The sequence below is a fragment of the Neopelma chrysocephalum genome, unplaced genomic scaffold (genome assembly GCF_003984885.1).
Source record: "Neopelma chrysocephalum unplaced genomic scaffold, ASM398488v2 Primary Assembly neopelma1_42, whole genome shotgun sequence".
Classification (NCBI taxonomy): domain Eukaryota; kingdom Metazoa; phylum Chordata; class Aves; order Passeriformes; family Pipridae; genus Neopelma; species Neopelma chrysocephalum.
In genome coordinates, this window is record NW_020897700.1 from 9,759,910 (window position 1) to 9,784,931 (window position 25,022).

The 25,022-nt window shown below is 36.9% G+C and overlaps 1 protein-coding gene across 1 annotated transcript in view; it reads right to left on the bottom strand.

Annotated features, from left to right (window-relative positions):
• Window positions 1-25,022, bottom strand: part of TENM3 (teneurin transmembrane protein 3) — a 1,346,985-nt gene that overhangs the window by 712,551 nt on the left and 609,412 nt on the right. Inside the window, exon 8 of the mRNA XM_027676660.1 lies at window positions 23,337-23,423. The gene's annotated coding sequence lies outside the window, so the exon portion shown is untranslated. The remainder of the gene's footprint in view (window positions 1-23,336; window positions 23,424-25,022) is intronic.

Consider the following 25,022-nt stretch of genomic DNA (forward strand, 5'->3'; position numbering starts at 1 on the left):
TTACATTTATTGTTTGTTCTACTTAGTATTGTCCATACCTACAGTATATACACTGTTGTACCAACCTTAAAGACGTAACAATGTTTTTATGTGAAAGAAAACATGAAATAAAAAAGGCCTGTTCTTCAGCTACAGTGTGAATAAAAAAAAAAGTTTGTGATAGTCAGCTCAGCTTATTTAACAATATGACTATTTTCTCTGCAACACTGCACCAAAAGGGATAGGGTATGGTTTCAAACCCTGTAGACAGCAGTAGTTTTCAACTTCTTAAGACATTCCCAGTAATAAAGCACTGGCTCCCACTGAATTCTTAATCTACAAAAGAACATGAACCCAGAGATTACCACTAATCAATTCTTGCTAGATATAAGAGGTGAAAGCTGTTGCCTCATATAAAGAGAGAACAACCATTCCCAGAACAGCACAGATACTGAGGGATCCCAGTATGATTCTAGTCCATACAGCTACAACTGGGGAGGCTGTAATAGGTGCAACCAAGCCCCTTCTGAATGCCTCTCTGCAATATGGAGCAAGTTCCTTAACAGGGCATCAAGTATTTACTACAGTCCCAGTAAGTTTCTGCTGGCATTCAGAATAAAGCTCATGTAAAATACAGAGATATGGTATAAGTCCATTAAAAAACCCTCTTGTGTAAAAAAAAAACAATCCACCACAACAACAAAATCCAGCTCCCCACCCTCCTCCCCCTGCAAACAGATCCTTAGAAGAATTCAAAAGACAGCTCGGCTTTCTCCAGCAAAAATTCTCTGTGTTTAAAGAGCCTGAACAGGTGCCAGATGGCTAGTCCCACTTCTTATCTTTGTAAGAGAGCATCCAGAATGTTCAGCCTTAATTTGGTTTAGAGTTTTCTTGTGGATGGGAGCACTCAGTTCTTTTTGATTTTGATGAGAAGAATATTTATCATCTGACAATATCATGTGTTGGTGGTATGGGGAATCATATCACTCTCTCTTTTCAAAAGAGTTATGAATCCAAATCCTGCTACAACTAGTGGGTGAATGACGTCCTTCTGAAAATGTTAAGCAAATTTTGGGAAATCAGGCATGAAAATGAACTGCAGATAAGGAAACATAAGGTTAAGGGATTCTGAGAAACCCTTCAGCTCTCATACGGCAGCTGGTGGTTGTGAGAAAGAAAACGGTTCCCTGTAATATCACAGTGCCATAAGAAATGATGTGGGCTGTATCAGTTCCATCCCAAAGACTGCTGAAACTGACAAGGGTATGTTCGCTGTTAGGTATTCCTTTTTAAAAAAAACAAAAACCCAAAGAAATCGTTGTGATAAAATATATAGTTGAACTAAAAAGGGCTATATAAAAGGTTAATAACAAATGGGAGATTCCCAGGCATGTTTTTTGGATTTGAGAGGCAATGATGGTTCCTAAGAGAATGGAACTTCATATTGAATTCAAAATTTGGTTTTGAATCCAAGATACATGGGGATTTCAGTGAATTTTTAAATACCAAGATTTCAAGGTCTATGAAATCTGTTAGCCTTGTGAGAACAATGATACCTGGTTAAAGTTTGTCTTTATGAATGGTAGAGTAAAAAAAACCTACTTCCTTACTTGGTCTTCTTAATAAAGATAATACTTTTAGTTAGTACAGTGTTCTGTGACTGTCCAATACAGAGTTATCTCACTTTTTACTGAGCTCCAAACTTACTTGTGTAATGACAATGTGAGCAAAAAAAAAAAAAATTGTCTGCCTAATTTCACACCAAGTAGGAGATAAGTACAACAGCATGTTACGATGTTGGCAATAGGACGAAAATATCAGGGTAATGTGAGGTGAACATCTATAGCACTTATTTGAAATTCAGTAAATGTCATTTTCATTCCAAATTGGATACTTTCTGCTTCTTTAGAAAACCCTGAACTAGGACTGATTTGAAGTGTGACTATCAGACATATAACATCTCTAGAAACTTCAATATGGTGTGTTTCCTGCTGCTTAGATTTAGCTCAACAACATCCTTAAATCTTAGTAGTTCCAGAACCATAGTTCAATATGCTTACCTTTCTGGTTATCTCAAAAATGCCAGAAAATAATGTGTAAATGGGACAACAATTGGCTTTGTTCTTCTCTACAGTCTAAATTTAATTCTTCTTTCAGTACGAAAGGAACAGCTTTATAGCATTCCATCTTGCACTGGAAGACTTATAACTAAATATGTTCTAAATTATTTATAGAATATCTTAATATACACTTATAAACTTTGGAATGAGATTGACTTGTCTGTAATACAATATTCAGAGAATGGGAAAGTAAACTAATAATTTGCTAGAGAATTAAAGAAAAACTACTGTATTCCTTTGCAGTTCTTTTAAATTTATAGTTATCAGACCAGGGACACTTCAAAATATCCACTTGTTTTCAAGGAAGTTGTGACAGTCATAAACACTTCAGGTTGATGCTGAGCCCCTAAGATCATAGATGTCTTTCCTTCCTCTTTTAAAAGCACCAACATGGGTTTTGAAACCTTGGTTACGTTTCATTTTTTCCTCTTCACTCCAGTAAATAAAATTACTCCGTATAAGTAATTCCATAAGATTTTCTAACATATATGGTCTTAATAGCATATAGTAATTCCAAATGGAATTGAATCTGGCCAGAGATGTCAAAGACAAGAGGAAGGGCTTTTATAAGTACACAGATGACAAAAGTCTAAGGAAAATGCAGGCTTGCCACTTAAGGTTCAACAACGCATGGAGGAGGCTGAGATATAGAATGTCTTTTTTGCTTCAGTCTTTACAAGCAAGACTGTCCTTCAGGAAATTGTAGACCCCAGAGTCCAGGGGGAAAAACTGTAGCATGGAAGGTATACCCTTGGTGAAAGAGGATAAGTTCAGGCAATACTTAAGCAAACTGGATGGGGGCCCTGATGGAGTTCACCCATGAGTGTTGAGGGAGCTGGCATATATCATTACAAGACCGCTCTCAATAATCTTAGATGGATCATGGAGATTAGGAGAAGTTAATGTCAATCCTATCTTCAAGAAGCGCAAGAAGGAGGACCCAGGGAACCACAGGTCAACCAGCCTTACTTCAATCCCTGAGGAAGTGATAGAGCAGCTAATAATGGAAAGAACTTCCAGGCACATGAACAAGAAAATCTTCAGGAGTACTCACCTAAAGAAAGTCATGCTTGACCAATTTGATAACCTTCTATGATGAAATGATTGGCCTATGATGAAGGGAGAGCAGTGGATATTGCCTACCTAGACTTCAGTAAGGCTTTCAACACTTTTTCCAATAAGATCCTCATAGAAAAGCTGTTGAAGTGTGGGTTGGATGTGTCCACAGTAAGGTGGCATTGTTGAGGTCACATATGAAGTGTTGTGTCCAATTCTGGGCTCCTCAGTACAAGAGAAACACGAATATATTGGACAGAGTCGAAGGAAGGACCACAAAGATGATTGAGGAATTGTAGTGTCTCTCATATGAGGAAGAACTGAGAGAGTTGCGCTGAGAAAAGGCTCAGGAAGGGATCTCATCAATGTATATAAATGTCTGAAGTGAGGGTACAAAGATGGAGTCAGGCTCTTTCCAGTAGTGTACAGTGACAGGACAAGAGGCGATGGGCACAGACTGAAACATAGGATGCTCTGCTTAAACATAAGGAGACACTTTCTTACTGTGAGAGTGACTGACTACTGGAACAGGGTACCCATAGAGGTTGTGGAGTCACCATCCCTGGAGTTATTTGAAAGTCGGCTGGACATGGTCCTTAGCAACCTGCTCTAGGTGGTCCTTCCTGAACAGAGGTTTGGCCAAGACATTTTCCAGGGGTCCCTTTCAATATACACTTTCAATCTCAACCATCCTATGATTCTGTAAAATACATGTGGAAGGACACATACTGATTTAGATATTCCAGAACTAAAAATTAGCAGGTGTTCACAGTAAAGCAAGCATGTCTGTGTTTATCTCAGTATGGAAACTTTAAAACCATAAACACTGAATCATCTCAGAGCACCATGTGTGTGTCTTAGCATGCAGCAGACAGCCAGTAACGTTCTCAGAAAAAAAAAAACAACAACGAATCACAAGCCCAAAACTGCATGCCTCATTGCAGGAATTCACAACACTTTCAAGACTTTGTTGAAGACAGATTAATAGAAGAATATCTCTAAAATGTAATTTTCTTTTCTACAGCGCTCTGGAGGTATATAGTGGGGCAACTCGAAACAAACAACAATTCTCTTAACAATGACAAGATTGATAGTCATTTAGCTCCACAAGGTGCTTCACAAGACTGGGGGGACTCTCACCTTGAAGAGGTGCTACATGTTTTGATTGGCAATCTGTAGAAACTAAACGAACGTTACTACTGCTGAAGTGTATTACAGGATTCTCATGCATTCATATGCCTGCACGAGAGCCTTTCATAGGGACTTTTCTGCCTATCCCCAAGCTTTTAGAGATCGTCATGTAGCAATTTGGACTTAGCCCAAATAAGAGGCATATAGAAGAATGTTACAAGGTTGTTTACAAGGTAATGGCCAGTTTTTCTGTTTTCCAGCATATAACAGCTAAATATTATTGCTCCTGCTTTGTACGATATTTTCTTCCGTAAACTTCTATTTCTCTATACATGTATTTGTGCACACACAAAATCCCACATAAAATCTCCTGAGATTTTCAACAGTTAAGAAGGAGTAGAAGCAACTCTGTCACAAACTGAGGAAAAACAGTTCTCATTTTACATTGTCTCAAATTTTAGTCAAACTCACATTCTGAGTTATAGCATGCATCAATATTTCCAGCTCTTGTTCATCACTCGCTGTGCTTGGAAACAGGAGTTGACAATGAAAGCTCCTCCTCAACAAAAACTATTGCACCACTGCTCTTCATTTGAGCAAAAAGAAAAAGATGCTGAGATCAAAAGAATAAAATAAAAGGTTAAAAGGAAATCAAACTTGAAAGAAGGAAAGAGAACAGTTAATTGGAGGGTCTGATTCAAATGTGTTCTTGCAGTGCTCGTTCCTAATTTACTATCTGCTCCTCATCTCGGCACAGCAGTCTAACAAGAATTCCACTGCCTCCTCATTTCCCCCCTGGCTGTGCCCCCTGTTTCAGACCTGTGCACAGTGTTACAGTATTCCCTCCAGCTTTTTTCTCCTATATTGAGCTCTGGGACTTTTATACATTCACCATCATCCCTGTAATTCTAGGGCACCAGACCTGGATGTTGGCACTGATGGCCTAAGGATTAGAATATTGTATAAGGCAGGTTTTTGACTTCAGCTCTGCGAACTCAGTACTAACACTAGGGAAATACTTACAAAGGCATAAACAAAGGAGACAAATCTACACAAAGAAACTGTGAAAAGGAGCGGGTGGGAGGAGAGTGGAAAGAACAAACCAAGGTATTTTAGAGTAGAAAAAGTGCCAGCTGTCTTTAAAGTCTCTAAGAAAATGAGAAAATATATGTATTAAGATTTCAGCTTGTAACTTGCTAATGTACAAAATTTTAGAATAGCAGTAGATAAAGCTGTGTTTATAAGGAGAAATGTAATGCAGAGATTTGTTACACAGAGTGAATTAAAATCCATATTATTGCTTTGCTGAATTAGTCAGAATCAGCATCTTTTGCTTTCACCAATTTCTGGCTTTATAGATGCCTTATATCTACCTACAAAAAGACTTCCCAGAATGTTTGCTTTGAAATACAGCATCACTGTTTTTTTCAGATGTCTCCTTCCTTAAATAAACAAATCAACAGGGGATGCATTGCCATTTATCCCATATCCCTCTATTCCTGCATGTTTCCAGTTGACTGCTAAGTTCCTCAGTTCCAGAGGCTGCTATGCAATTAAAGCAACATATTCTAAACAGCACAGAATATACTGTTGGAAAGCATAAAAGATTAGATTGCTGCTGCTGATTTAACTTTAACTTCAATTGCTTCTTCTTCTTTTTACTGCTATCTGGCCCAGAAAGGTGTGGAGGTAATCTCCTTGACTGCCCTTGATGTCAAAGGTGCTTTACGACTCACAAAGAAGAATATGCTGGCTGCAAGTGAAGTGAATAAGTAGTGGTTTGACCTTCCTGATATCAGGTGGACTACATGAAGACAGAGTAAGCTGCATGCAACATGGTAAAAATAGATTAGAAATGTTATAAAATGTGGAATAGTGCATTATTTGTCATAATTCAGATTTCTCTCTGGGGACCATTAGCAGTCTACCACTACCCTGCAATGTCACCTTTCCTAACCGGGTAGACACTACAGCATCACAAAAAAGAAGTGTGTAGCAGATGAAGCATTATGCATAGAGGTTGTTAAAAGCATAAATACTGACTCAATTAAATGGCAAAATAAAGAAAGGCAATTTCCTGTTCTTTAGCATTCTTTACCCGGCAGTCAACTTTAAAACACCTCACAAAAGGCAAAATGCCCACTTCAGTCATGTCCGCTGCTGATCAAATTGATTCAGAAAAAGACAATATTTTATCCATCCTCTTTGGAGTTCAAGTATGAATGGTGAAGCAAAAGAGAGTGAAACTGAGGGAAACATGAAAAGCTTGATTTGTTAGGACCCCTGCTGTCTGAAAAGAGATCAAAGCTCAGGAGGAGGCTGTAAAACAGCCGAATGCACTGCACAGAAACATGGCCTGTGGCAGCTGCTCTGGGCACACTCTCGCAACACAGGTGTACCTCCAAGTCTGCTCTGCCAGCTGAATCATGGGAGCAGGTTACCTCTTCTCCTTCTTCATTATTTCAACTGCAGTCACTGAGGAGATGTGGGCTCCATCCATCACAATGCACAAATTCACAGTGCGCAGATTCAGCACAGGCCTAATTAAAGCTTTTCCTTTCATTTGTGGAGATAATTAGACTTTCATCTCACCAGGAAGCTTCAGAAAGATCTATTTCTTTCTTCAATAAAAGCTACATCAAACAAAAGCAGATTTTAATCGCCTTTTCTTTGGGGCATGAGTCAATAATGAAAGATGTCATGGGTAACAAAAATTGTGTGCAGGGGGAAAAAAGGAGGGAAAAAAGACCAGGCTATGTTCTTTAATTAACACCATGTTTGCAAACACCATTAATTTCTCTCATTAAAATGATTTTTATCTACAACTGATTGTTGATAAAACAATCGATTTGAACATCTCATCTGTTTCACTGTTATGCAGGAACCCATCTGCTGTGCTGTAAAGAAGGAAACATGCAGGCTGTTAAGCAACATGTGAGAACAATAAAAAATGCATATGTGTGTGTCAGGGATTTGTGAGGCTCACTGCAGGGTAAGGGCCACCTTTTCTCAGAACATCTATAAAAAATGACTTGGTAGCAGGCCAAAGGACAAAATGTCACAAAGATCAGAAGTGCATAAATAACAAATGAATTAATATGTGCAGAAGAAAGGTTCCATCTGTTTTGGGAGGCATTGGTAAACAGGCTCAGAAAAATAAGGAGATTTCAGACATATTTAACACCACATCATGAGCTGCTGTGATGTAATATCAGAGGACAGACACGCCGAGCTTGCTGCCTTTGTCTTTTTCATTAGTAGTAGAACACAAGCGTCCTTTCCTACTACCTTTCACACTGGTGCAAGGGGAGAGCATTTTTGGCTCCAGGCCCACGGTACATTATTTATTTATTTAACCATTTGACACAGTGCTTCTGCATGGGTTGCCTGGTGCGCAGGCTCACAAAGAGGGTGTAGCTGATGTCTGTGGGAATTGAAGTCCAGCATTCTAAGGGGGGAATAAAGCACTCTTCCACCCTAGAGTTTACAGCAATCCCAAAGAACTGTTAGGCTCATAGCATGAAGATGTTTAGTGAAGAGAGAGTTTAAGTATCGTTTTAATGATGATACTTGCTTTGCAGCAGGCAGGGAACTGATTTTCATACAGTATCAACACTAGCAGTAAGGATGTACTGTGGCAGTGCAGAGCCCAGTGTCAGTCTGCTTATGCCTTTCTGGACAGGATAAAGTGTTGTAATTCATCAGAATCTGACCTGAACTTCCTCTAATAGCTAAAAATAACAGCAAAACCCCAAAAGAATAAAGGATTAAATGTGCACTACTGAGCACTCTGCTACTGTTGTGACCTGCCGGGAAACCGAGGAAATTAAAAGATTTAATGGAACCTTTTTTTTTAAAGAATCTACAGATATCTTTAAATCTCACAGTGTTGATACTTGGTTCATTGTGTCTTTATGCTGTTAGTTCTGGCATATGGCAGTTGTTTGGGAAAGCAAAGTTTGGAGGAGCTTGACAGATATTTCTTCTTGATGCATTGAGCCAGTAAGATCCCTGGTGAGTATCCAGATTCTAACAGAGATGCACATGTCTGTTCCCATGATTGTAAGAGATGGAAGTTTTTCCTGTTTGGATTCCTTTTTCTCCAGTTCACTCAGTTACTTAAAAATAAAACTGCAATCTTCTTCTGTGTATGCTACTTTTATGCTAATCTGCTCCTCCCCCCTAATAAATGAGGACTGTTTTTATTTTAAATTACAACAAAAACACATGTACACGGCACTGAGTTGATCCATGCTGCTAGGATCTAGTAGTTCAAAGCAGAAAAATCTCTTACAGCTTAAAATAGAAGGTTTAACAGAGGATTTTCCCAATTCTCCTTGAAACTCTCAAAAAAATTGTTTTTGAACTTGGTTATGTTTCAGATAATTATCATCATTTCCCAGTATCCTGGACCAAGATTTGCTTCCATTTATGTCTTTTTTAGCATATACCTCAATGGAAGTCTTGTCTATTCCAAGTTACAGAGAAGTGAGGAGAAAACTCCAAATAGTAAACATTGATTGAAAAATTTACTTTGAAAAAAGAAAATGAAAAATGGTGAAATAGGAAAAAAAGAAAAAGAAAACTTCTGACAATATTTTTTTGCAGTGATATTCTTGACTTCAAGGGAAGAGAAGTATTTCTTTTTTCCCTTCCTTTCCTTTTCTTTTTTTTTTCTTTCTATTTTCTTTCTCTTTAAGGAGCATGTTGCATGCAGAAGGAACAATGACTCATGGCCAGAACTCTGAAAGACCCAACAGCACTACAGCCCTTCCTCTGCCAAAAAGTATTGAAACTAAAACATTGCCTAAATAGAATGACTTCAGAATGCTTCTGAGCTCCCTGATCAGGCTATACACATACTTCTGATCCAGTACTTTTTAATAGGAAACCATTTCCCCACTCATCCCCAGGTAAGTTAGTTTATGCGACATAAATATATTGTTCATACAGAGGATGCAGCTGATCTTCAAAAATGAAAACCCTCATGAGTAGGTGAACCCAAACTGAGATCTTTGCTAACTATCTGGATGATGTTGAGCTACAAACTGCTAGAGAACATCAGAGGAAATGTCTCAACCAGATCCAGATTTCCTCACTACTTGCAATGCAGATACTTTACTTGGTAGGTCCTTATTTCATGAAAGAGGACAGGGAGCCAAAGGTAGGTGACCTGCCAGAGGAGAAGGAACAGAAGACAAACAGAAAAGACTGTTCTCAGTTTTAAAGGCAAAACTGGGAATGTACTTCTGCAATGCTTGCCTTAAATTTTGGTAGGCTGAACTCCCCTACTGCTATCAGCTGCAGAGGAAGAGGCAGTTGCCACTGCTTCTAATATTTTCAGCAAGGATAGTGCAATATTTAGTTTCCAAAAAGCCTGTCACACCGTCAGTGGTGCAGGGACTGAGTGGGTACAAATCTGTTGTTAATGAATAGGGAGGCTAGAGGCAGATGGTATCCAAATGTAAGAAAAGTGTAATGAAATGACAGAACTGGTGAAAAACTCATTTAGCCAAACCCTTCCTGTCAAAACATTATCCTGCATCTCTGAGTCAGGGGGAAATCCATTCCTATTTAACAAATACATGAGATACCATACAGATAGCCCAAAGACTGGACTTTCAGATTCCTCTGCCAAGAGACAGGAGCTGTTCCAAATTGAAGTCATCAGTTAACTATAACAAAATTAGTCTGAAGGTACTATTAATAAATCTGTTATTCATCAAAAAACTCTCATAGTAGATACTATATTTGATAATAAGATAAATGCTTTTGTTGCTTCCATTTAGCTTCTATAGGAGAACTGTTGACACTATCATATGAATGAGAGCTCTGGAGCAGTGTTGGAGAATTTAAACTAGATGATTTTCAATGAAGTCCTATATTGATCATACAAATAAAAGCATCACTTGAGGTTCTCAGTATCAATTCTGAATGCTGAGATTAACTGAAATGACAACAGCCAAGTGTCAGAATTTTTAGTTTAGCTGTTCTATGATAGTCTTTTTGCTGAAAAGCTTTTAAGCCTGTCTCATACCTCATAGCTGTTACAATTCTAATCAGACTGGTTTAAATACAGTATTTTGTTAACTGCCTATGTTAACTATTCTATTTCTGAGTCTAACAAAACTGGTCAGTTTATCACAGCCTACAAATCTCACCTAATATATTTCTTTCCACAACAAGACAGTTCAAGCAGTACTGCTAAGGTAGACGGAGATAAGGACAGTTCCCTACAGTTGGGTAAAGCTTGGTTTGTTTTTTTTCTTGAATGAGCTTGAGCAAGTGACAATCTCCATTTGTTAAGTCAAACACAAATGTAAATACATAGGAGCAGAAAAGCTCAGCAGGTAAAGAATAGGGAATTTGTGCATGTATGCATATTTCGATTTCAGCGAAATGCAAAATATGACTGTGTTTTCATCTGTGATTTGCTTGTGTTACATGATAAATATTTGATTTATAAATGGAATTCACAACAATGAATACCTTTAAGATCATAAAGATCTTAAAGGTGTAAAGTTTGATTGATGATCTGGCTACACTTTCCTGCACTTGCATATGCAGTGCAGAACATGAAGTACTCTGCATCGTGTATCTATGTGTGCACATGTGTGTATATTCTGTGTGACATCACCACAAACTGGCAGTATCTGCTCTCCCTTATGTGTAAAATGTGAGGAATGTTTCTGAGTCAAACTAGTGTGTTTAACAGGAGGAACATTTCTAAAATTAGAAGGAGATTCAGGATGACAATACTTTCTCTCATTTTAAACTCAAAATACTCCTAAGTGATTTCCTATCTTTTATTTAAGTACCTAAGTGTCATGGGAAGCTTGATACAAAGAGTGTTTAATGGATAAAATTATAAATATGTGATTGATGGCCCATTTATCATCTCTAGTTGAGACATAAATAGAATATCTTAGTGTTTATACATGTATATCTCATCCTATAAAACTGAGGTATAAAGAAACGCAATACCTAGATGATTAGTAAATTTGGTTAATGACTATATGTAATAAATATAGTATTTTATGAATGGCTTATTAGTAGTGTAATGAGTTATGACAAATTTTCATGAAGACTACTATCTTGTAGCACAAACTGACTTGTTTACAAATGTATTTAAGTGGGAATGTGCCATTCTAGTGTTTAAACCTGAATCACTGGCAGATTAATTGCCTTTTTACAAGAGTATCCGGAAGAGTTTTTAGACATTGGTACAAGGGTCATGTGCAATAGTATAAGTCTTTACATGCACATATCCGACTCCTAAATAGGTCTGAGATCAAGTACTTTTCTGTTGGATTAAAAAACTGAAAGCAAGCAAACAAAAAAAGCCTAAAAAATAACTGAGGTTAGACTGGTTTTTCTTCTGGAAAAATAGGAAGATTTTTCCCCTTCCCTATATGACAATAAAATGCAATAATTGGAAATAGAAATATACAACTTAGTTATCAATCTGTAAAAAAAGGTTTCTCTTTTTCACCTTTCATTTAAGCTGAACTCTATTTCTTTTTAAGGTGGGGCATATAAAAATATTGGGTACATAAAACAGTATTCATTTTCTAAGCTCTGAAATAAAGCATACATTTCTAACAGTGATAGCCTCATAAAGTTAACCAATCTAAACACCATAAAGAAACCCACAAAAACCCCACCCAAAAGCTCCAAGCAAACAAACAAAACCAAAACCAAAAAACCCCTGCATCCAAAACAAAGGTCAACTCAAGTAGTCTTAACTATTAGACAGCAAGAGAAATGCCCTGAACAGACCAGGATGTCTACTAGCAGGCAGAAATCCCTGGCATATTTCAAAGATGGATAGCTATGTACAGAAAAAACAAACAAACAAAGATTTAATACTTTAATCATGCTTTTTTTTTTCATGTGAACCAGAATACAAAAACTTAACGCTTTTTAACAACTCTAATATAGAAGAAATGGTGTGAGCCTATTTTAAAGCTAAAATGGTTTTCCTGACTGAAAACTGGAAATTATGATCTTTCATATCTAAGTGTCAATGAAATATAAGTGCCCACCAGATTGCTAGCCCACCCATAGATTATTAATGCACAATTAATCTACTAGGGCAACTGTAGAGTGTCATTTAGCTTCAGAGCCCATAAGTATAAAACAGCAACACACTGTGAAATTAATGGTAACACTTAAAGGTCCCATTGTTATTAATTCATTTGACATTCACTGTAATCACACTGGTCTTTAATGAATTCATTTGACACGTGAATATTGCATGTACTTTCAAACGCACTCCAGTGCAAATCAGTGTTAATTGATGTCCTGAATTGTAATAGTTTCTCTCTCTCTCTCTAACTTCTTATTTTTAACATACCCTACTTTTTGCCAAGGGTCTTTTCCCCAGAAAAGTTCATACATGGCATATGAAATCACATGCTCTTATAATAATTGCTATAACTGGATGTCAATATAGCATACTGTGGTGGGGAAAAAAAGTGTTTTTCCCCCTGGAGCTAAAAAAATGGTAACCCCCATGGGGGTGGTGTCACTTGATGTTGACCCAATCAGCGCCCCTACAAAATTTAAACATATCACACCAGACCGGAAAAGAAGGGGATGAGGTAGCTGGAGGAGTAGTGGCCATGTTTTAGGCCACGAGGTTAGAAGAGCTAGGAGCCCCGCTGGGGGTCAGGCCCCACCCAGCCCCAGCTGGGGCGCTGCAGAAACTCGGAAACAGTGTTAAACTGGACCGAGTTCTGTAGCTAAAAAGCTGGGGAAGTTTCTCTGCTGTGAGTGGGCAGCAGAAGACAGAAAAGCGGCGGCAGAGGCAGCGCTGAGTGGAAGGCTAGGGCTGAAAGCCAAGAAGATAAGAAACAAGTAGCAAAGACGGCATGCAGCTAAGCAGAGAGACACAGAGATGTCTGATGGAGAGAGAGAGAGGACTAAGCTCAACAGAGACAGTTTTGGTGTAACAACTGAATTGAATCACCCGAAACCCTTTGAGATCCCTCCTAGGAGGAGGGGGTGGACTCCTACTGGATGGAAGTCCTAAAATGCAGCATGCAGCAGAGAGAGAAGAGCTGAGAGCTCGGAGATGTCCTGGAAGCTGGAGCGGGACAGCCAGATGGAATGCGGGGGAAGTGGCCTTGTTCCCCCCTCGCTGCTGCTGCCGTGCTGGCAGTCTTGAGACAGAGCAAAGGAGCTCTGATAGAATGCTTAAGGCAAAGACTGAACTGAAAGCTGCCCTAAACATTCTGACTCAGGGGGTAAATCCCCTGAGGAAAGGGACTGTCATGAAGATCCCTGCACTTTGTGATATGACATGGTGAGGCGAGCCTTTGTCCCAGCTATTGCAGTCCACGGGAGAGAGAGACCTTCCATTGGAGCCGAAGGGCCAAGAAGGGTGAGAGAAGACCCCCTTGTGTGTAATGGAGAGAGATCCAGCTACAACTCCAGCTATGACTGCTGCATTGGAGAGGAGAGACACTGCTGCCCTGAAAGTGGAAAGGATCTTTTCTTCTTTCCTTCTGGACTTTTATTGGAGGGAAAAGAGAAAAAATCCAATGTAAATATGGCTTTATTATAGGAGAGATAGTTAGGATTATGCATATAATGTATTATAATATTTATTTGTGTAATAATTGTAATATAATTCCTTTCTCCCCATATTGAGCCTTGTGTTGTGCCTGAAAACCCCTCTCACACTGGGGTGAGTTGTGGGAGGGGGGCTTGGACTCAAAAATTGGATTTCTGGGTGTCTTAAACCAGGACACATACAAAAATTACCAAGGGATCATATGCTACTGAAGCTCTGCAGTAATTTGTTCTACGGCAATAAACTCTAAACTCCATTGAAATTTGGTAACCTCTTATGCCACATATTCTATGAATATTTTCAGTTTACTGTTCTCCACAAATTGCCTGTGAACATCCTTGGCTTGTGTAAAAAGGGCTGTCTCCATCAGTTATCATCTTATGCAGTTCAGTTTTATAGCAGGAACCAGCTATATCTATCTCCCTGCACTCAGTGACTACAGCTGTGCATATAGGAAATGTCTGTATTTGCGCCAGTGGAAATCATCTTATATTCCCTTATATGTAATCACTGCTTCCAAGAACTGTGGAGTGCTGAGAAATTCCTCTTAATGACACATGCAAGCAGTTAATCTGAAAAGATTTAATAAAAGGGTACTACAACAATTCCAACTTAGTAGCAGGTCCTACATAAAATATTCCAAACTGGAAAATCCTTCATGCCAATAAAATAGTATTAGTTATAATTCATAAATTTCCTGACTTATTTCCTTAGATATCTAGTAACACTCTTCAGATGTTCTTGTTTCCCAGGAAACTAAGGGAGTCCTTGGGGGAGCTAAAGGAGTTCCCGATGTCAAACCATTTCCTAAGTTAAACACTTCCTGAGGCCTGTGGATAGTATATTCAGGGATCTCTGTAATCTTCTCTTTAAATTAGAGTAGTATGGGACTATGGTGTCTGACATCACATTTATCGGAAATTTGTAAGCCATTCTTAAAAGTAATACATAAAAGAATAAAAATGTGTATTCAGAATTACAGATGTAATTACTCATGAAGATAACATCAACATTAATATGTCAATACTATTATTGCATCAAAGTAGAAGTAAACCAAATCAAAGCATATAGAATAGGCACATAATTACTGAAAAATACCTAAAAAGTTGTGGTGCCACTAATTTTTTGTTGTCTTAGTCATCTTTTTTTTTTTTCAAAAGATGTGATTCATGTTTTCTCCAATTCTAGACCTTCTTGATTCTCAATAATTTAAATTAAGGTACACCAAACTGTGACATAAAAAGAACATTTCAAGCACCTCTGCTTGGGTTGAAAAATAATTAAACAGAAAAGAGGTCTCACTGATTTAATTTGTCTCAATGCTACTATTTGGTGGGCAACATACTTTAAATGCACTTCTTACTTTTTCAACTAGTATTTCCTACAGTAAGTTTCTAATTTTCCTTTTGTATTTTATGTGAAATCTAGAAAATATTATTTAAACTAATACAAGTAGTAAACAGTTTTTAATGGTACTCAGTAACTCAAGGGTTGCAAAATATCATAAAAAAGGAAATAATCTGGAAACTATTTCACAGAAATAGTGTCAGAATAGTGTCTGCTAGACTCTTACTGCTGACATGCAAGACTTTTCTGAGATTTGGTTGCCAAAGAAGGCCCAATGAATAAAACTATTTTAAGAGTGGAGATAGATAAATTCATCAGAAGCAAAAGTCAAGAGTGTCTGGCCATGTAGTACTGATTAAAGTTAATAAGTATTTATCTTCCCTCACTTTCTTTAACACACTCAGAATGATGAACATACTCTAAATGGAAAAGAATGATTGCTGAATCTCCATCAATTGTCATTAATATCCTGGAAGTGAAGAACATGCCTTGAGGTCTAACTATATTTTATTCTATTAGGCAGTACGTTATTTGAACAATGACTGAGTTATGGTCCTTTTTTAGTTCAAAACTTTCAGTCATCATTTTCTTAATGACTTTTGAGGAAAGAACATTTTAATAAGCTAGCACTTACCCATTGTTAAAGATCCCCAAAGCCACAAAATTGACAGCCTTGTTTCACACCATCATGAAGCAGCAATGCATACAATTAGGTTTGTCATACACCTTTCATTCTCTGAAGTAGGCAACTGAAATCTTAAGGGATGAGTCAGTGAATTTTTGTTATTGACCCTTTGAAAACACAAATTTGGACATGTTACTGGTCTCTGGGAATTTCACTTTGCTTATGCTCACTAGAGATTTGCTAAGAATTTAGCAGTTGAATCATGTGAAAATTGTATAGACCAAGAATGCTGTAGCCCAATACTGTAAAAGAGCCAGACAGGACCTTCTGTATGGTTGGTTGCTTTTCTAACTAGTCATGGTTGTTCTAGGATGAGGCATGAATAAGGAAAATTGTCTCATTAGTTCTTGGAAAGAGAGGAAAAAGCTGAGGAAACAATCTGGCATACAGAGGAATCAGGAGGACTCATCATCTCTGCATAAACCACATTGCGCCAATTAGGGATTAAGGACTAAAATCCCTAACCCTGCAAGTGTTTTCATACTGCTTCCCAGTTAGCTTCTACATTTCCAGAAAACAGGATAGGCGTAGACCTTTTCGTTGTGTCCTCGTAATTGCTATAAATCCACATTTCCTTTGTAGCAGTGTCCTTTCCAGTCTATCTGGAACTGGCTTTGCAATCTCACTGCCCGGGTAGATGTGACATCCATGTTGCAGTGTGCAGATGGTTTGGAGTTGCCTACATTGCAAACAGATGATAAATGTTGGTGCAGGCGTAATTTGGTGTGCTCATGAATCTGTATAAAGTTCTTGCCTCAGTGATAGGATAATACTTCTATAATGTGATTTATATAGGAGATTTGATTCATTTTGTGCAAAAGATGAGTAAACAATGTTTACTGAAAGGATTTCTACAAAATTCTCTACTCTTAATAAATGACTGAATGAATGTACAGGAAAAAACATCCTTACTACTCAGAATCTTGAGTGATCAAAATATGAACTTCTAAAATCCTGAAATCTGTACAAAATTTAAAACCTCAGAGATAATGACAGTTATTCACACCAAGAAAACATGAAAACATGATCATAATATTTAAGCAATGCAGCACAGTGGTAGTCTCAGCCATTCTCCAAACTGAAATGGAAAGATGGTCACAGATTAATGAGATTATAAAATGAATTTAGCAAGCTTATCGTTATCTGAATGTTTATCAGAAACCTCTGAGGCTTTAAGAATTGCATAGCTCTTGGAATGCACAAAGTATTCTACATGAAAAAGATATTGGCTTTGATATCTTTGGAGAAAGGTGAATGAAGATATTTGATTCTTCAATGGCAGAAATATTCCTGGCTCAGCTGTTAGGAGAATCCTGCCGTGCATAGACAACACTTTTCAAGTATGATTATGCTTATGAAATTTTTGCTGCACCTTAACATGAACCATAAAATAATCATTTTAGGTGTAAAGACAGCATAGCATGCAGAGATTCAAATCAGCAGAGGTGCAATAAAAACCCAAAGTGTTTTCAACATTAGGTCCACTATTTGCTTCTCATCTCCGCTTAAGTGAATGCAGAAAAGAATAAATATTTTGATCTGTGGGAAAACTCTTTATATAATCACAAACTGACTACGAATTATTATATATTTGCACTGTGTTAACATCCAGCTATATTAACAATACACTGTATGTATTTTGCACTTTTCTGTAGTTAGCTGCTGTTCCTGTCCCAAAGAGCTAAAAATCCAAACCTGAATATAGAAAACAGGAAGAACAAATGGCAAGAAGAAGGAAGTAGAAATATCCCCATTTAATAGATGAAGGACCAAGGCCCTATGATATAAAAATGACTTGCTTGGAGTCACACTATACGTCTGCAGCAATACTGCAATATTTACACATTTTGAAACAGAGACAGAGCATAAAACAAGTATAAATAGTAAAAAGAACCCACAGATTTTCTATAATTAAGTACAGCATACAGTGGTGTCAAGATTTTTTCTTGTTGGAGACCAAATAGCCAGTTTCAGTTTTCTTCACAGATTTATGTTGTGCAGTATCTTGGCAGTACAAACAACTAGAACAAAAATGGGGAGGGAACATTTTTCAAAGTAATGATTACAGTTGTCTATTCCCTCTTTAAAAATGAGTTTCCATAAAGATAAAATTTCAATATTGTCAAACAGGACAATTTGCACAAAATAGTTGACTCTAGCCTATAATATTCAGGCTTTCTCAGCTACACTGAGTCATCCAGATCCTGTCTTATAGCTGTAACATCCTTGCTCGCTCCTTTATTGTAATATTATCCTGATTTCTACATCTTCCTTCTTACTTTCCTCCTTCCAAGTAACCTGTTCCTCTCCTTCACCCTATGCCTCTCCACAAACCTCAGAGTACTTTGCAATTCCCTTTCCCAAATACCAGAAAAAGGCATAGATCGCTTTGCCAGAAAATGGGAATGCGGACAAACAATACACATAAAATAGAAGTGCACTGGTACCTCCATTACGTTTACAAAGAAAGGAAAGGCAGTGGGTGAGAGTGTAGAAAGCAACGTATTTCTACGCTTAACTAACATACATGAACATCTTCCCTGGCTGGCTGGCTGGCCAGGCAAGTTGCCTGCAGCTTGTGGGCAGAATGCATATAGCTACACCTATTCTCTTCTGCTGGTGCAGGCCAGGAGCTCTGCACAGTGTGGATGATCAGCCAGGCAGGCAGAACACCCTCCTTGGCCTTCAGACAAGCAGAGCATACCTATATCTCCTCATCTGGTTTTCAGACTGGAGCCGACTTCAAGTCTGAATAGCTTTCCTTATGGAAACAAATGTGTGAGGTATACATGTCAATTAAATTCAGGATTTGCACATTTTCAGTAATTTACGGACCTACTTGTTCAGCTCTGCAAATAACAGTTGCCTTTCTACAGATGTAGGTGTTAGAGATGGCCCGTTTATAAAGTAATCAGTTCAGAAAAGATCACATTAAGACATTAGACCTGTTATTAACCCCTAAAAGTTATTTTAGTTAGATACTAATTTTTTTTTCACTTTATTAAGAGTTTTTTAATATTACCCCATGCTGGTTTAAATAATTTGCAAACAGGAGGATTACAGTCTTGAACAGGGAACTAATGACTATTCTGACTCTTAGATGAAAGAAGACTTCAGAAACTCAAGTGATAGAAATATTTTCCATAAATACTGAAAAGAGAGTGTTGTTTTCAAAAGTTTGATCAGCTTTACTTTAGGCAAAAGAAGAGAAATATAGTTGAAAAGCAGGTAAACTATCTGTAGAGTTTGTAAAAGTTATTACATAATATTTCTATCCCAGTCCTCTGCATTATGTTAATAAGGCAGCATTAAACAACAGAAGAAAAGCTGATGAAAGAAGAAGCAAAAACCTTTTTATGTGGAGCTTGGATGTTTGACATAAAGACAGTGGATAATAATGAATTACTAATTGTTTTTACACCATGTTGATTGCAAGCATATCTAGAATGTATATTTGTACTGTCTTGGGAGGAATGATTTCAGCAATGCTTTATTGTCGAAATAAGTTCTTAGGATTTCACTGTGTGAACCAAAATTCTTCATTAAATTTTAAACACTACAATGTCTTTTTAGCCATTATGCCAGTATAAGAGCAAAGGTACTGGAAATGTATGGGTATATATAAATATACATGCATATATATGTATATATCTGGTGGGAATTTATGGAAAATGCAAAACATATTCAAAAGCAGCTGACTATTAGCATAAATGGTACAGTGAGCTGCTCTACAATTTTTCTGCCTTTTTTTGCTATTACATGCATTGAACTTCTAAGCTTGCTGATTCTGCCTTGGGCAGAAGTGGCACAAATTTAAAAACAGAGAGTAAAGCAGACTTATCATTTGATCTCATTTATTTATTTACCATTTAAATAAAATCCCACGATCTTGTGGAAACCATTACAGTATTTAGCTTATTGTAAGGTTGGGAAATCATCTATTATGTTTTCTGATATAGAACCTATTACACTCTCCTTGTCTTTGTCTTGACACATGCAAATACAAATGGAAAATTCTTGTATTAGAAAAGAAAGAGAACTACCTAATTGCAGATGAAAACTATCACAAGCCAGGAACTATATATCCATGTTCTCTTAACCTATCACGTCACATTTGCTTTCATTCTCCTATCATACTGATATGTACGTAATGGCAGCAGGCAGAAGAGCATGCTCGTTTTATTATAATGTTTGTTATTGTAATGATATTTCATGACAACAAACATTCCATCTATAAAGGAAAATATCTTTTCTTCAGTACCAGAACACTGTTCTTGAGAACGCCAACAACATTATGACATCAAGGGCACTTCATAGACAGTAGTAAGATTTTAAACCATAACAAATAAAATTCACCAAACCTTGTGAAATCAGCCTGTTTATTTTCTAAAAGATAGAAAATGAAGGTTACTGAAGGATGTCCCATTAGAAAACTATGAAATTGCAGAACATAAAAATTGTCTTTTTTGGGGGAAAAAAAATAAATGCCAATTTTGAATTTCCAAACTTTCATGTCATGAAGAGTTTCAAATAAAATTGAATTGAAATTTATTAAAATTTACTTGAAATCCAAGCTGAAGTAAACAGCACTGGCATCTCAGGTTCCCGATGACTAATAGCTTTGAATTGTAACTCAGCAGTGTCTAAAAGGGCTCATTTTTCCTTATTCTTTTCATGGTGTTCTGTTTCCGCAGGATCTAGGGTTTTTAAATAAGCTGGATAATACCAAGGAAATTCTGTTGTTACACCCATAATATAAGAATGGCATAAATCATAGTCTTACTTATCACAGAATCATAGAATCAACTGGGTTGGCAAAGGTCTCCGAGATTATCATGTCCAACCCTTGATCCAGCACTGCTGTGGTTACTAGACCACTTGCCAGACTTCAGTACAGCTCCAGCAGCTGCTTATACCTATCCCTACCTTGAAACTTTAGAATTGGTTTGAGATAAGGTTCTTTGGTTTTGTTTATATAATTAAATGATTTACTTAATTTTAATTTTGTATATAAAAGCTGGATACATTCAGTGACACGAAGTCAAGCCAGTAGCTAGGGCACTAATCTGTGGTCACTCTACATTCACTCAGCAGCAGGAACAAAAGCAACAGGAGAAGGACAAGTGCAACTGACACCAGCAAACGCTGGAGTCAGAGTATTCATCTGGAATGAGCAGATATCTATTCAGATCTCTTCTGAGCTGGAAGAAAGGATTCAAGGAAATTGAATCAGTTTTCCAAAATGTGGGTGAGCAGCCTTATGATCAGATGACAGAGGAAAAACCACAGTGAACACAGTGAATTGGAGTGTCTTCCTTTTCCATTTTTTTTTTTGATTGTACCTTACTTGTTTGAAAGTATCCCAAAAGAAACAGAGCTATTTTTTTTTTAGAAAAATAAGTTAGTTTCCTATTTTCAAGCAATTTTTTATTCCTATTAAAAAGTACTTCTGTTTCAGTACAGATTGGTTGGTAGAGTATAAATGAGCAGTTCTAAGCCCTAAAGTCTGAGAGAAAGCAGGATAATGCAAACCTTAAATGTCAAATATTATCCCTTTCCCTTCATTTCAATCTGTATTTGGTTGTGATTAACCTTTCAAAACCACAGAGCATGTTGTCATGGCATGAATTGTGACAAGTCACGGAGAATCATGGCATGAATCCGACTTTTCGTAATGTGGGAAATCACAAACATTTCTTATGCTGGTTCAAACACCTTTTTTCCTTTTTTTTGTCTGCTATATATAGAACAAGATTTCATTATGGATTGAACTTATAACTTGAGATATATTGAAAACTTGATAAGCATATATTTAATTTTTATTCTGCGTTGCTATTTATGCACTAATCACAATTTTTATCACCTTGTGTTTAATGAAAGTTATCTTCAATTTCCAGTGTTTCCTAAAAAGGCATATTCCATAAGCTAAGTGTCATTAGGACACAGAAATCCTTCAGCTAACTTGTTATTCTTGGGAATATTTGTCATATCAACCTATGGAGATGTCGGTATTGTGGCTTCTAATTTGGCAGTTCAGGGAAACCAAAAAAGGTTGAATGTGCTGAGTCTACTGCTGCAAACTGCTAGGCATTACCCCAATATGCTTTCAGTATGTTTTAACATACTAATAATGACAGAGTAACAAATGTCGTAAGTTTCTATGCTGAAATTGTGCTTATCATACTGACTAATGAAGCTGCTTTTGCTGATAAACCAAGCTGACTCATCAAAACCCGTAACCATTGGCAAAAGCACTGTAGGTGGAGTGTAGTTCTAGGACTCTTTGAACATCTCCTGAATAAGTCTCCCTTTCTAAAAAGATATATCACAGATGACTACAGGGAAAACACTGATGACATATAGTATGTTTAAAAATGGAACCTGTGACTTTTCTGATGTTACTCTCCATGTACATAATTCTTCAAGTTTCACTATGTTATTTGTGCTTTTCCTTTTCTGTTTCATCACTGTATTATTTTGCAGTTTTGTGTATCTGATTACACAGTACCTCCTTTCCCTTCTGTGCCTTTACTTCTTTCACATATACTCGAGACAGGTTAAAATTATTCAGGTGCTGCAATTATTTTCCTTTTTTTGAAAAATAAATATGACCTTTTCTTGAAATAGCAAGATTTGAAACTAATCTGCTTGTTACAGTTGAGATTTTGACCTGCCCCTTAAACTGCACATTGACTTCTAGCTCTGAGCGCTGGTTTTGATGGTGATGTGTGTCACTTTGCTGCAATGGTAGTTCAGGGAGAAGCCATTTATCATTTCTGAATATAGAAAGTGTTTGGTGTGACATTGTGCAGACTTATTCATAAAATGATAAAGATCAAGAGAAGCAGTGTATCTTAACCTACAAGAATCAGGATCAGGACCAAAACATCTACTTTCTATTCCTGCTTTACTCAATGAAAGACAACAGTTTGCATGTGTTTTAATGGCTACTTGCTGATAAAAAGAATAAAGTAAGATTAAGAATTATTTATTTTTACAATAAATATTGATGCAGATCAATATTTTCTTTCCTGTATCTGTATTTTATTTATGTCTTTCTGTATCGGCAGACCAAAAAAGGCAATGACAACATGATTTTTTTTTTCCCTTTTTCTCCTTACTAGAACAGATAAAATATATCAACAATGTTTCAGCAGATTTCTCAGTTCCATGGCTTTTGTGTAAAAATCTCACATGGGAATATTACTATGACCAGACTTATGAACATAGAATGACCAGAAAATTCACAAACGGTATAACAGAGAGGTTAAAACCCACCCAGGTCGGACACCAAAAAGAAAATTCTGTTACTTTTGGAAAAAAACCAGTACATTTGAAATTTAAAAAAAAAAAATTAAAATTTTTAATAAAACACATAAATTGCAGTTGAATTCTATAAGAAGTATGTTTTTTGGAAATATATTAAAATTGAATTTCATACCAGCCTTTGCTCAGCACAATGACAGCTCAGCAGAAATGTTGTCCAAACGGAACTATTAAAAGGTCTAATCATGGAGAAATGTAGTTCCTGTAACAAAACAAAAATAGGGATTTTGCATCTCTGATCAGCAGTCTCAGTTTCTATTGTGTTACATTCTATGAACTCAATTAGAAAAGTTATATGTTTCAGATTGATACAGACCGCCTGTGAAACTCGAAAAAAAACATTGTCTCTCTGTGCCTCAGTATCATACCTGTAGAATACTTCATGGCTGAGCTGTGAGTATTAAGTTATTGCTATATTTCTCTTGCTTCAATTAAATATTATTAAGTATATTTCAAACAATTCCTTTGGAAATATTCACTGATTATTTAATCATTGTCTTAATACCAAGTGTTAGAAAAAGGTGTCACTTTCTTCCTGCTTCTTATTTTCATTCTTTGTCTCAGGAAGCAGAAAATTTTGCAAACTATAACATTTTGGGGTTTTTTTTCATACCTGATGCAATAGCTTCCATAGCATTGCCACTGACTGATGTAGATCCTAATGGTGTTTCACTGCAGGCAAGAAAATCGGAGGGGAACAGACAGAGCTCAGGCTAGCTCCTGATCTTCAGTTACCGTCATCTTAAACTATCTCTCTTTACCTACACCTCCTTTGTCCCCTGAATGCACAGTTCTTGGGCAGGTATGCAATACCAGCAGATATATCTGTCCTCTTGTTACAGGAACCAAGGAGGGAAGTGGCGGAGCAATCATTGAATTGGTTTCTCAAGGGCAGAAATCATCCAGTCCCTTCAGAAAAGGCTTTAAGGGCCTCCCTAAAAAAGCCAAGGAACTCCAAACTCATGGCCCATTATTTAACCTTAGTTTGGTCTCTATGTATACACAATATAGTGTCGTAGTGTTTGGCTGAATGATCTCTTCCTCATTGCTCACAAGATCAAGTGTAGGCTGCAAAAGGGTGATGAATTCATGTTAATCAGGCAAATATGAAGTAGAATCATAATTACCGAAATCCATGATGATCTTCTAGATGATCCTCTAGGGATATAAAATTTATGGCTTACTAAAAATTTACATATTAGGAGTATCTACTACAAAATACTCTCTGATTACCAGGGGCTAGGAGCATACACATAGGCAGCAAGGTAAAAAGCTGCAATGTCACTGCTACTCCAGCCAGTAAAAGAGAGGCAAACTTACTAGGAAGGGCTTTGAGGTAAGTGTGTACTGACATGTTGATGAATTGCAATTTGTTACAATGGCTATATATGAAGCCAAAACGTTAATGATGGATCTAGAGAATAACATCTACTTCCAACTTTTGACTCAATGTCCATGCTGTACTAAGCCATGATAACAAAAATGGGGAGAAATAGGAAGAAAAAACACTTGCTGTTACTAGAAATTCATTTTTTCTTAGTCTGAAAATTTATGGGATTGATCCAGATTGAGTTATTTTATGAAGTGAAGAAATACAATAACTGCATACTACATTTGAGTATTTTGTAAATAAAAATATCATTTTCTGTGTATAAAATGGATGCTAGCACTCATGTCACATATCTGTCCCATAGTGAATACAAACATATTGTGTTTTACAGTTTTTTGAAAACTGTTTTCAAAAAACAGATTTTTTTCCTTTGTTTATTCTTCAAGGGGACATCTTTAATATATAGTCATA